The sequence below is a fragment of the Callorhinus ursinus genome, unplaced genomic scaffold (genome assembly GCF_003265705.2).
Source record: "Callorhinus ursinus isolate GAN/ISIS: 27379988/994484 unplaced genomic scaffold, GSC_fseal_2.0 scaffold1, whole genome shotgun sequence".
Taxonomy (NCBI): Eukaryota; Metazoa; Chordata; class Mammalia; order Carnivora; family Otariidae; genus Callorhinus; species Callorhinus ursinus.
Window position 1 is genome coordinate 139,088,324 of NW_027397063.1, and position 13,209 is coordinate 139,101,532.

The window sequence follows — 13,209 nt, forward strand, 5'->3', positions numbered from 1 at the left end:
GAACAGCTGGGGGCCATCCAAGCAGCACTCTCCCTCTCTGTCTCTCTGTGGCCTCTCCATGTAGAAACTTGGGCTATCTCACAGCATGGTAGTCTAGAGTAGTTGTACTTCTTATTTGGCAGTTGGATTTTCCAAGAGAAAAAAGACAGAAGCTGCCAGGCCTCCTGAAGTCGAGCCTTAGAACTGGCTCGGTCTCACTGCTACCACATTGTGATGGTCAGAGCAAACAAAAGAGGCAGCCCAGATGCAAAGGAAGCAGAAGTAAGTTCCCCCTCTACAGGTGAGGAACAACATGTGCTTGCAGCATGGGAAGGAATTGATGGCGGTCTTATCTGGAGACCAGCTACTCTAAGTCCTTAGTCCAGTGCCTGGATCAGTAGGAGTCATTTTTTTAAATGACTTGGTTGAGATTAGATCCAGATCTTTGCACATAGAAAATGAAACATGGGAGATCTTGGATCCTCAGGATAGATGAACAAGAAATCATTCCAACCAGGCATTCCCAACCAAAGCCCCAAGAATGCCATGTCCCTCCTCACTCATTACATCCATCATGTAAATGGCAGGGCAGAGGTCCTATCCGCTGTGGGATGCAAATTATTGCAAAGAAACATGGGAACAGGTGGTTCTTGCAATGCAGAGCAGAATGTAGAACCCATTTTAAAGGAGACTTATGGCCAAAGATGTGTCAGAGTAACTACAAAAAACCCGTTTGGGTGAGAGATTTCTGCTACAATAAGGAATGATTTTGTGTGTCTATCATTCTGTCAGCCATTAGACAGTGATGGATATGGAGGAGGATTTTGCTACAGCAAGTCGGAGGTGGAGAGAACACGAATATTTTCGTTAATCGGACTTCAGAGCAAATAGTGCAGGCAAAACCTTCATAAGTGCCAGGTCAGAGCTGCTCTTGTGAAAGCATCTGTTTTTTCCTGCCACCCTCCCCCTAAGGTTGGCAAGGTTGTATAACGTTCTTTTAAATAAGAACCGAATAAAGGATAAAGCAAGGAAAGGAGTGGTTGGTGTGTGTGCTCAAAGCCCAAAGATGATGCAATTAAGAAAAATTTCATTAATTTTGAAGAAATTGAGAAAACAGGCATAGCTGCTAGATGAAATTACCAGGTTTTGCTCTCACAGCTTTCACCAGTATATTTAATTGCAGGCGGAAATCGAGACAATATGAAATCCTGCCTTTTGAGGTTAGGCAAGATCTAAAGTTTGTAGCGACAGGGAAGAGATTGTGTCTGTGTTACCTGCTCCATGTTTGGACCCTGGGCAGATTTAAATGTGTCAGGTGACATGGCCTGGGTCAGGTTGCAGCTGTGAAGCAGGCAACCTTTTCTTAGACCTTTTTCTCCTCCTTTTAATCACCAATCTTGCTTCTGAGTTGGCCTTTCTTTCTCCCTACTCCTGAGTGCCTGGTGTTTTCCTGATGCAAAGCCTCATCTCCAGTATCACAACAATTTATATTAGAAGACCAAAAAAATATTTTTTTCATTTGCTAGTCAAAGAATTTCTTGGGTGGGTAGGGAAATCATCTTTGTGTGGAAAATACCTTGATAGTTTGCTGGAGGATGGAAGGGCACACCCTGGGGGTACAGTCTGGGAAAAGTAGGTTAGCACAGGATGACTCAAGTGTTCTGTACAGGAAGCAATCCGGAGCTGGGAAATAGAAACCCAGCATAGAAGAGAGGCTAAAATGCTGAGCCCTTGGCCAGGACCTGGCATCTACTATGGAAGAAGTGGCCCATCGACTTTTTTTCAACAGTTTAAGTGCTGTAAGAGTTTCCAAACTTCCCTGGTTCACAGCACCCTTAGTGTTTGTGACTTTTTTCATGGCACCCCCTAGGCCAAACGAAATTCCTAATGGTTCTTTTATTAAGTGGTAAGCTCAAATAGCTTAATATGTCCTAACAACTTAGCAGTTTGAAAGAAAAAAAATTTGTTAAGATTTTATTTATTTTTATTTGAGAGATACAGAAAGAGCAAACTAGAGCCTGAGCAGGGCAGAGGGAGAGGTGGAAGCAGACTCTGAGCAGGGGCCCCAATGTAGGCTTGGTCCCAGGATCCCAGGATCCCAGGATCATGACCTCAGCCAAAGGCAGATGCTTAACTGACTGAACAACCCAGGAGCCCGAAAGAAAATTTAAATTAAAAATTATTTTATTTTCTTGAGATGGCAGGAAGGGGAAAATGAAGGGGGGGAAGTCGGAGGGGGAGACAAACCATGAGAGACTATGGACTCTGAGAAACAAGCTGAGGGTTCTGGAGGGGAGAGGGTGGGGGGATGGGTTAGCCTGGTGATGGGTATTAAAGAGGGCATGGAGCACTGGGTGTTATATACAAACAATGAATCATGGAACACTACATCAAAAACTAATAATGTAATGTATGGTGATTAACATAACATAATAAAAAAATTATTTTATTTTCTTTTTAAATAACCACAATTTACCAATCAGATGAATGCATCTTGGGTGTGTGCACCTCTCAACTTTGGAATAGAATTAGATGCTTCCACCCTCATTTCCTGTTCCATGTTGATTTTCACTCTATACTTCTTTTAATCTCAGCAACCTTGATCATCCAAGATTCACAAAGATATCATTGAAAGGAATGTAGTGCAATCTACTGTTGAAACAGTGAACTACTTTGAGCCAGTAACTTATGTGGTGCCTGCTGACAGACATTGACTATCACTTTGTTTCCTTTGAAAATGTGAAATATCTTACAGAACTGCTGTGAGTTTGCTGCAGTACCCCAGGGTGCCTCGGTACACGGTTTGAGAACCGTGGTACTATAGTGTTCTGTGGACAGTTGCCAGTGTTGACCACCATGTTGCCCTATGCCTCCCAACTTTCAGCAAGTTCTAATACACCTGAAAGGAACTTGTGTGAGTGTGGGCAAGTGGAGGGAGTGTCAAAGATGACTCAATGAGTCAGTCTGGGGACAGCGGGCACAGGTGGGAAGAAGAGCCAAGAACAGAACTAGTTCAGCAGAGGCTCGGGTCTGTGTGAGGGGTGGCCCTCAAATGTGACCTCTGGGGTCATGTAGAAATCTCAGGGTGGCATTTCACTTTCCGCAAGATTTGCAATGGAACTTGACCTAATCTCTGGACAGAATGATGCCAGTTGGCATTTTTAGAGAGTCGAACATCTATTATCTCAGTTGTTCGCAAGGTTTGTAGAGTTTTTAATGTAAATCACCACTGTTGCTTAGCCTAAAATTGGAAATGTGTGTCATGGAGATAAAAAAAAATCCTTCTATAGAATATATATATATTTAAAAATTTTACTTATTTATGACAGAGAGAAAGGGAGTGCATGAGCAGGGGGAGGAGCAGAGGGAAAGGGAGAAGTAGAGTCACCACTGAGCAAGGAATCCGATGCGGGGCTCCATCCCAGAACCCGGGATCATGACCTGAGCTGAAGGCAGACACTTAACTGACTGAGCCACACAAGTGCCCCTATGGAAAAGAGGTTAAGGTAGAGGCCAACCTTGAAGCTTGCCATTTCACATTAATCACGTAATAGTGCCATGCCTGTCTGGTAATTTTCCCTTCTTTTGTCAAATCCATTACTGCAACTCACTTCCCTTGTCCTGTATGTCCTGCCCATGTGTTGTCCTGTGAAAGATAATAAGAGTTAGCCCATGTTTAGTGACCCTCTGAGTCCATACACCCAATTCCCACATCAGGGTCAGGTCCAGATCAGAAATTGGCAAACTTTTTCTCTAAAGAGCTCAAGAGTAAATATTTTAGGCTTTGCAGGCCATACAATCTCTGTTGCAGCTACTAAACTCTGCTAGAACAGCAGGAAAGCAGCCACAGATGATATGTAAAGGAATGAGCATGACTGTGTTCCAATAAAACTTTATTTGCAAAAATAAGCAGTGGGATCAAAAACTAATGATGTAATGTATGGTGATTAACATAACAATAAAAATTTTAAAAAAATAAGCAGTGGGACAGATTTAGCCCATGGGCTGGTGTCTGCAAACTTCTGGTCCAGGTAGTGACAATCTGTTAAAAAAACAAAAATGTGTGTGATATCTTTGAGTAGAGACTCTGATGAAATACATAGCTGGAATGGGTTTGCCAAACTCAAAGCTAAGGGCACAGCCCTCCACAAAACTACCATATCTGCTCAAGATTCAGACACCAACTGCAAGTTTGGAAGTCCTCACCCGCACTTCTGACCAGGTGACAAATGTGGGTGTCTCTACAGATTCTCTCCTGTTCGATCATTTTCTCGAATTACACATGGAACTCAGGAAAGTGCTATATTTACAATTACAGTTTTATTACAGAGAAAGGATTTAAATCAGAACCAGCCAAAGGAAAAGACACACGCGGCAAGATGGGCAGGGAAGGGGGAAATGCAAAGCTTTCATCATCTTCTCTCATGGAGTCCTGAACTGCATTCCCCTTTCCTGGCTATAAGTGACAGTACTCATACGAGTCCTGCCAACCAGTCATCAGAGTCCAGAGCTTTCCCTGGGGCTCCATTACATACTGACCACACACGGAGGCTGAGCTTCAGTTCTCAGCCCCTCCTGAGGGTCAACTTAAACCTTTGGTTTCCAGTTCTTCCCAAGTTCAAAAGTGATATGGCACGTTCCAGAGCCCCCACTATAAATCACATTGTGAGGTCAAAGCTCATAGGCAAACAAAGACATTCCTATCAGGCAGGACATTCTAGGGAACTAAAGATCAGCTTCCAGAAGCCAAGAGCAAAGGCCAGAATTTGCTTTGAGTAAAAATAATTCTTCACTATATAATATGTAACAGCTTGAAAATATCTTATCCATTTATTCATTTGTCTCTTCATTCACTCTAATAGCCTTCTAGATGGTCTCCCTGCTTCCATCCTTCCCCTGGTTAGAGTGATCCCCTCAAAACCTAAGCTCATGTCACTTCTCTGCTCAGGACCCTCAGGGGTTCCTCTCCCAGACGAAAGCCAGAGTCCTATAACGGTGCACAAGGCCCCAGTGATCCAGCTCCCATCCCAACGCCCCTACTACCCTCTCTGTCCCCTCTTACTCCACTCCCATTGCATTGGCCTCTTTACATCTCTTCACACACACTAGGCCTTTTCCTTTGTGTTGGCTGTTTTCTCTGCCTAGAATGCAAGTATCCTCCAGATATCCGCATATCTGGATGGCCATTCCCTTCCTTCTTTCAAATCTTTGCTGTAATGTTACTTTTTCAATGAGGCTCTTTGTTTTAGTCTGTTTGGACTGCTGTACCAAATGACCATCCACTGGGTGGCTGAAACAACAAACATTTATTTTTCATAGTTCTGGAGGCTAGGAAGTCCAAGAGCAAGGTGTCAACAGGTCCAGTGTCTGGTTTGCAGATGGCTCTCTTGCTGTGTCCTCAACATGGTAGGGAGAAACAGATCTTGTGTCTCTTCCCTTCTTATAATCCCATCATGGTGGCTCCACCCTCATGACTTAAATACCTCCCAAAGTCTCTGCCCCTGATGCCCTCACACTGGGGGTTGGAATTTCAACATATGAATGGGGGAGCACAAATATTCAGTCTATAACACCTATGCTAGTCACATCATTGAAATTGAGATGCCCCCCCCAATCCACTTTATCCACTTCTATTTTTTTTATTATTTTTTACTGTGGTAAAAATGCATGGCATAAAATTTACCATTGTAGCCATTTCTAAGTGTACAGTTCAGTAGTGTTAGGTGTACTTACAGAATTATGCAACTAACCTCCAGAATGTTTTTATCTTACAAACCTGAAATTCTGTACCCATTAAAGAAAAACGCTCCATTTCCTTTTCCCCACAGCCCGTGGCAACCACCATTCTATTTCTGTGTCTACGAATTTGACTATTTTAGATACCTCATACAAGTGGAATCCTACAGTATTTGTCTTTTTATGACTGCCTTATTTCATTTAACATAATCTCTTCCAGGCTTATCCACGTTGCACCATGTGTTAGAATTTCCTTCCCTTTTAAGGCTGAATAATATTCCATTGTATTTTTGTACCACATTTTGTTTATCCATTCATCCATTGATGGACACTTGGGTTGCTTCCACCTCTTGGTTATTATGAATAGTGCTGCCATGAATGTGGATTTGTACCCTCCTCTGTTTTTTTTTTCATTGCATTTATCATTTTTTTTAAGATTTTTATTTATTTATTTGACAGAGAGAGAGAGCACACAAGCAGGAGCGGCAGGCAGAGGGAGAGGGAGAAGCAGGCTTCCCGCCGAGCAGGGAGCCCGATGCGGGGCTTGATCCCAGTACCCTGGGATCATGACCTGAGCCGAAGGCAGACGCTTAATGACTGAGCCACCCAAGCACCCCGCATTTATCATTTTATACAATATGATAAAATTTGCTTATTTAGTGTGTTTACCATTTACTGTCTGTTTCCCCTCACTAGAGTGGAAACTTCATGAGGATAGGGGACTCTTGTCTTGTTCTGTGATGTATCACAAGCAGAACAGGGTTTGGCACATAACAAACACTCATTAAATAGTGCTATTAAGAAAATTAGCAATTAAGTACCCACCATATAGCAATGTAGCAGGCCCTGTGCTGGGTCTTAAGGTAGCCCCAGCAAATAAGACATGGAATTTACAGTCTGACAGCAGAGTTAAATAAAATTAATTGTTAGGTTCAAATGTGGCAAAATAAGCTTACTTACAAGAAGGATACTAGCTGTGCGGCTCACCTTTTCCTCCACATGGCTCCTCTTGTGTATCTGTATGTCTGTTATATATGTGTCCAGATGACTAAAGTAAGTTATTTCTATCTGTTCATTTAAGTTCTACTTGATGTGCAGATACTTGAATAATTTAAATTGTGATTAAATAATAATTCTATTTTTATGTTTTCCCTACTGGAACATTTCCACCCATCAATCTGGCTTAACTGAAGGGTGTATTGCAGAATTGTCCTAACCACTCTTCATTTAATGTTAACATCTACATGAAGAAAAGCTTTACATGTTTTTTTCATCACACCTCCACAGAATTTCTTGGAATATCTTTACAAGGGAATTGTCTGATTTCCAAAGCCCCAGTGATAGCTATTTTCTTTGATCAGTATTTTTGCTTGAATGAAATTCCAACATTCTCTAAAACAAGTAGGCACCCTCCTGAGTTGGGATTCTGGGAGAAATTGTGTTCCATTTTCTAGGCTGATGTGGCCAGTGTGCTTGATTCTCCCTTCTGCTTCTGCATGATTTGATTTTTCTTTAATTTATTTTTATTTTTATTATTTTTTAATCCCAGTATAATTACAGTGTTATACTAGTTTCAGGTGTACAATATAGTGATTCAACAATTCTATACATCACTCAGTGCTCATCATGATGAGTGTGCTCTGTAATCCCCACCACCTGTTTCAGCCATCTCCCCACCCACAACCCCTCTGGTAACCTCCAGAGTTTGTTCTCTATAATTAAGAGTCTGTTGTTTTGTTTGTCTCTTTTTTCTTTGTTTGTTTTGTTCATTAAATTCCACATATGAGTGAAATCATATAGTATTTACCTTACTCTGACTCATTTCACTTAGTATTATACCTCCTACCTCCATCCATGTTGTTGCAAATCACAAGGTCCCATTCTTTTTTATGGCTGAATAATATTCTATTATAGATAGATGATAGATAGATAGATATAAAAATACCTGACATCTTCTTTATCCATTCATCTATCGATGGACACTGCTTCCATATCTTGGCTAATGTAAACAATGCTGCAATAAACATAGGGGTGCACATATCCTTTTGAATTGGTGTTTTCATATTGTTTGGGCAAATATCCAGTACTGAAATTACTGGATCATAGGGTAGCTCTATTTTTAATTTTTTGAGGACGCTCCATAGTGTTTTCTACAGTCTGCCTGATCTGGTATTAAAATTACTCTTTTTACTCCTTTCTCTCAGTAAATAAAAGCATTTCTTGGTTATTTCTCCTATGAAACAGAGTAATACATAGTTTTTCCAGAAGACACAATAACGTACAGAGCACACAGGACACTAATTGTTCCAACTGCTATTGAAACCATGGTGAATATGATTCTAGATTTGTGCTGTCCAAATTGGTAGCCACTATTCCCACTTAGCTCCTGAGCCCATGAAATGTGGCTAGACTGAATTGAGATGTGTTGTAAGGGAAAATACACATTAGATATTAAAGATTTAACACACACACAGAGGTATAAAATACCTGTTGAAATTATAATATTGTGAATATATTGGGTCAAATAAAACATATTATCAGTTATATTAGTGTCTTTTTACCTTTTGTAATGTGGCTCCTAGAAAATGTAAAATTAGATATGGGGCTTCCATTATATTTCTGCTGGACAGTGTTGTTTGGATGATCATTTTCTGTGCGTCTCTATACATATATACATATTGTAAGAGCAAGAACATGGTACTTTTTATTTCATAATACACATTCTTCACTTATCAATATATTGTTGGCATAGTTCCATATCCAGAGACATATTTCTTCAAAATTATATATAATAGCCAGTGTTCCATTGTAAAAATTAGCCATAAGTTCTTCAACCAATATCCTATTGTTGAGTAGAGTGTTTCCAGGGCTCACTATTACAGAAAGCATTGTAATAAATATCCTTGAACACACAGTTCTACCTATGTGAGTGACTATTTTATTAGGCTAAATTTCCAAAAGTGAAATTGCTAAATCAAAACAGATGCACATTTTTAGGACTATTGTTATGAACTAAAAACAATCAAGTCACTCTCTAAATATGTGGTGCTAATCTGAACTCCATCAGTAGGTATACCTGACTTCTATTCCTTATAGCTTTTTTTTTTTTTTTACTGATCATTACAGTTTAAAGAAAAATCTCATTGTCTTCCTTTTACTACTTCTATTCTAAGTAAAATGAAAGTTTCTCACATTTTTTATTAGTTTGTAATTTATCTTTTGTACACTAACTGTTTGTGTCTGTAGCCCATTTGTCTTTTGGAGAATTTGTATTTTGTCCTTGATTTACAAGGACTTTTTTTATAGATTAATTATATTAATTTTTGGTCACACATGTTTCATATATTTTTCTTAGTTTATTTGCCTTTCATCTTTTATGTTACTTTTTGATGTTCAGAGGTTTTAATTGTTACATAATTTTCTTTTAAGATAACTGCCCTTGAGCTTATGTTAAGGAATTCCTTTAATACTTTAAAATTACTTTGTTATTCAAGCGTAACGTCTTCTGGTATAGCCTTGGTGAAATTTTTTACATTTATTCCCACATACCATATGGAATCTATTTTCATATAGAAATTACAAGGCTATTCTTTCCAAAATATTTCAGACTTATAAACAATCTGTCCTTTCTTTGTTGGTTTAAAAGGGATTTAAAAGTGAGCTAATGCGGAAGGATCAAGTACATACTAGGTCAAGTCCATGGAAATTTGGAGAAGTAGGAAGAAAGAGGCATGTACTTGGGTCTAGGATACAGGTGGGCAGTGGTGAGGGTAAATCAGAAAGACCAGCAAGAAGGGCACAGGCTGCCAGCCTTCTGCACTTTCCCAGACATGGGTGACCTCACTTGGGCTTATGATTTTAACCTGTTCAGAATCAAGTGCCATTTTAAAGATCTGAGTAACATTAAGGTATCTTGCCCCAGAAAAATGTGCAAATACATCCAACTTTGTGCATAATTGCATGAGGTCTACAGAACCCCTGTAGTCCATCCAGTAGACCAACTGAGGTACAAAGACCTCAACATGAAGATCCCCTTCCCTTGTGGAAAAAAAAATCAAGGACCCAGAGGTGAGTCATACTCCAGGCAAAGGCAGGTACAGGAGCTACTCCCCTCTTTATGCAGTCACATGGGGATACTTGCCAGTCTCCAAACTTGGACCACACTTCTCAGTCTCTTGTTCCTCAGTCTCTGTTCCTACTGACATCTTGTCTAACATGCTATTTTCTGTAGCAGTGGATATTGCTGGTTACTTCTCCAGCATCCTTTCTCCACCCTGAAATTCCAATCAGGGCCCTGAGTTTTGTTATCCACTTTCCCGCTCCAGGGCCTGGCCCCACCCCACCCAGCACCAGGGGTGGGTCCTGGTTGATTCAGACCAACCAGGACACTATCTCCTTTGACTTCAGCCCATTGGTCCAGGAGTGGACATGTGACCTAAGCCATTCACTCAGTGGGAATTGAGATCTCTTGCTTGGGCAGAAGTTGGGACAGAAACACTCTTTCCCATTGGACACAAAAGCAGAAGTGACGGCACCACCTGCTGCTGTCAACCATCAATCTCAACCAGCCAGCCTTAGAACAAAGACAACACTGTGGAAGGCAGTGTGGAGAGAAGAGGAATTTCCTTAGTGTGATGGCTGGGCCATCTGATCCATCAACCTTGAGGGCTGCTCTGACTTGAGACTTCCATCACTTGGGTCAATAAATTAATTACCCTTGTTGTTTAAGATATTTTGAGTTTTGCTTTCTGTTCCATGAATATAAGATTACTAGCTGATACATCCTGGCTTGGGAGCCTGGCTTAGACCCTGAAATGACTCCTGCCCCTAGGGTATCAGAGTTTGACCAAAGGAGAGGAATTCCAAATAAATGAATAGCATGCCTGGACATCTGATGAAGGGGTTGTTCCTTTGGGCTGGAGCCTTTCCAAACATTTGAGGAGCATCAAGTGATCACCTGGTCCCTGCCAGGCCTCCTGAAGTGAAGCTCGCTGGGCAATCCATCTGGTCCACTTACACAGAGCTTACAGGCAGCCTATGAAGAAAATGGACCTTCAAAAGGGTGGAGAAAATCCCAGCTACTTACCCATATTAGTTGCCATAGTTATTCTTTCACATATAAGATGGAACAATCAAGATTCACTAGCTGTTGAAGTAAACAAGCAGAACAAAGAAGACAGGCCAATATGAACAAAGAACAGTGGCCCCAGGGGACCTGAAATAACTTTTGGAGGAGAGAACTTTAAAGAAATGCAATTTCTCCCCGGAGAAAGTTGAGTGGCTACTGCAGCTGTTAATCTATAAAAAGGAGGAATAAAAGAATAAGAAATGTTCATAAATTGGGCGTCTGGGTGGCTCAGATGGTTAAGCGTCCGCCTTCGGCTCAGGTCATGATCCCAGGGTCCTGGGATCGAGTCCCGCATCGGGCTCCCTGCTCCTTGGGAGCCTGCTTCTCTCTCTCTCTCCCTCTGTCTCTCATGAATAAATAAATAAAATATTTTAAAAAAAATAGTTAAAAAAAAGAAATGTTCATAAATTTCATATATCTATACATATAAAATTTTATACATAATTATTTTATATTTGTAATAATTATATGCATATGTATGTACATATAATTTAAACTCAGTTTGCCTCACTAGAATGTAAGCCCTAGAAATGCAGGGACTTCATCTATTTTTTTGTTGTTGCTGTATTCCCACTGCCTAGAATTGGACAAAAACAGATAAAATAAGAATAAAAATATAACCAACCCAAAACTAAAGCAATAGAAATGAGTAGAAGAGATAATATAGATGAAATAAAATTCTCGCCTTTCAAAGTAGAGAATCAACAGATTTTTTTTTTTAGGTTGATAAATCGAGAAAAATATTACGGGACTTCCATTCCATTCCATCCAATATTACTTGACATCCACGTCAAGATGGTATATTAACCACATGAATATACTTTTCCTTGGTCTCAAAACCCTAATGAAAAAGCAGTAAATGGGCTTTTTGAAAGACACAGTCTATGAGAACAAAGAGTAAGAGTAAAATATGATGTCAGAAAAGTTTTGGAAACTCTGGAGCTTGAACAAAGACTAACTCTCTTATCTGACCTAGACCACCTGAATCCCAGGCTGGCAGGAAGGAAAGATGTGGGAGCTCCATTGGCAGGAGATGGAGTGCAAAGGGTGTATGGCTTGATAAGGCAGAGGTAAGAGAAAAGAGGCTGGACCTGCATCTTCTGAAGAGGGAGGACAATAGACACCAAAAAGATGAAAAGCAAATATATTGATATAGATGATAGAGATAGAGATGTAGATATGAATGAAGCTCACTGGTTGATCCATCTGTTCTACTTACACAGAGCTTCATCACATACATATGTGTATATATATATATGCACACACATACATACAGAGATAGACATATCTAGATATATTTAAATTGGGTCGTCTGACTTGTGATGGCCAATGGTGTATAAAATATAACTCAATAATAGGGAGGTAATTACCCAGAATTATTTAAAAGTGGTTGCCTCTGGGGTGTAGGATTAGGATGGAGGGGGCTGGATAAATCACAGAAATATTTTCACACCTTTAAGGTCTGTTGGAACTTTTATCTCCGTGTGTGTTCAGTAAATATCTGTATCTACCTATATAAACAGATAGATTTGTTACAAAGAGGGTCACAATAATTGTCCTCCGTATATCCTTGCCTGTGTGTCATCCCTCTCTGGGTTTATCTCTGGGTCAGGCCACTTGTGACGGCCAATGGGACAGTAGCAAATGGGATACAAATGTGATAAATGCTTGGAAAGGGAATGTGCATTGGGGTTTGCCCTCTCTTGCTGCTCTTGGGACCCCTGACACTGCCACCATGTGAAAAAGCCCAGGCTAGCCTGCTGGTGGGCGAAAGACCGACGGGAACAGATACCAGCTGTTCCAGCAGAGGCTACTTTAGCCTAGCAAGTCCAAGTCAGCTTGGCAGCTGACCACCAAGGCATGAGGCCAGAAAGGCCAGCAGAAGAACCACCCAGCTGAGGCCGGTCCAAATTCCCTTCAGAATCATGAACTAAACAGAAGTTTGTATTAAACTTTTAAATTGGGGGCAATTCATTATATATCCAATCTTAACTGATAGATGTAGATACAGACATAGAAATAAAATAAAAAATTTTAAGTATATATAATAGGACATCTGGATCCCAACCCAGATTTATGAGATCAAGCTAGAGAATGAATCCTCAGAATTTGTGGTTAAAAATCTCCACAATGACTCTAACAAAACTTGGACAAGCATTTGCAAATCACTGCTACACAGCAAAGATCAAAGGGTTTGGAGGTCTGAATTCCAAGCCAGATGCTTTTACTTACTAACTGTGGAATCTTGGGCCAGTTATTTAACTTCTCTGAGCTTTCATTTTCTTCTCAGGAAGATGGAAGAAAGTCATTTCAATGATTCAATAGGCTGGTATATGGAAAGTATCCAGCATCATACATGGAATTTC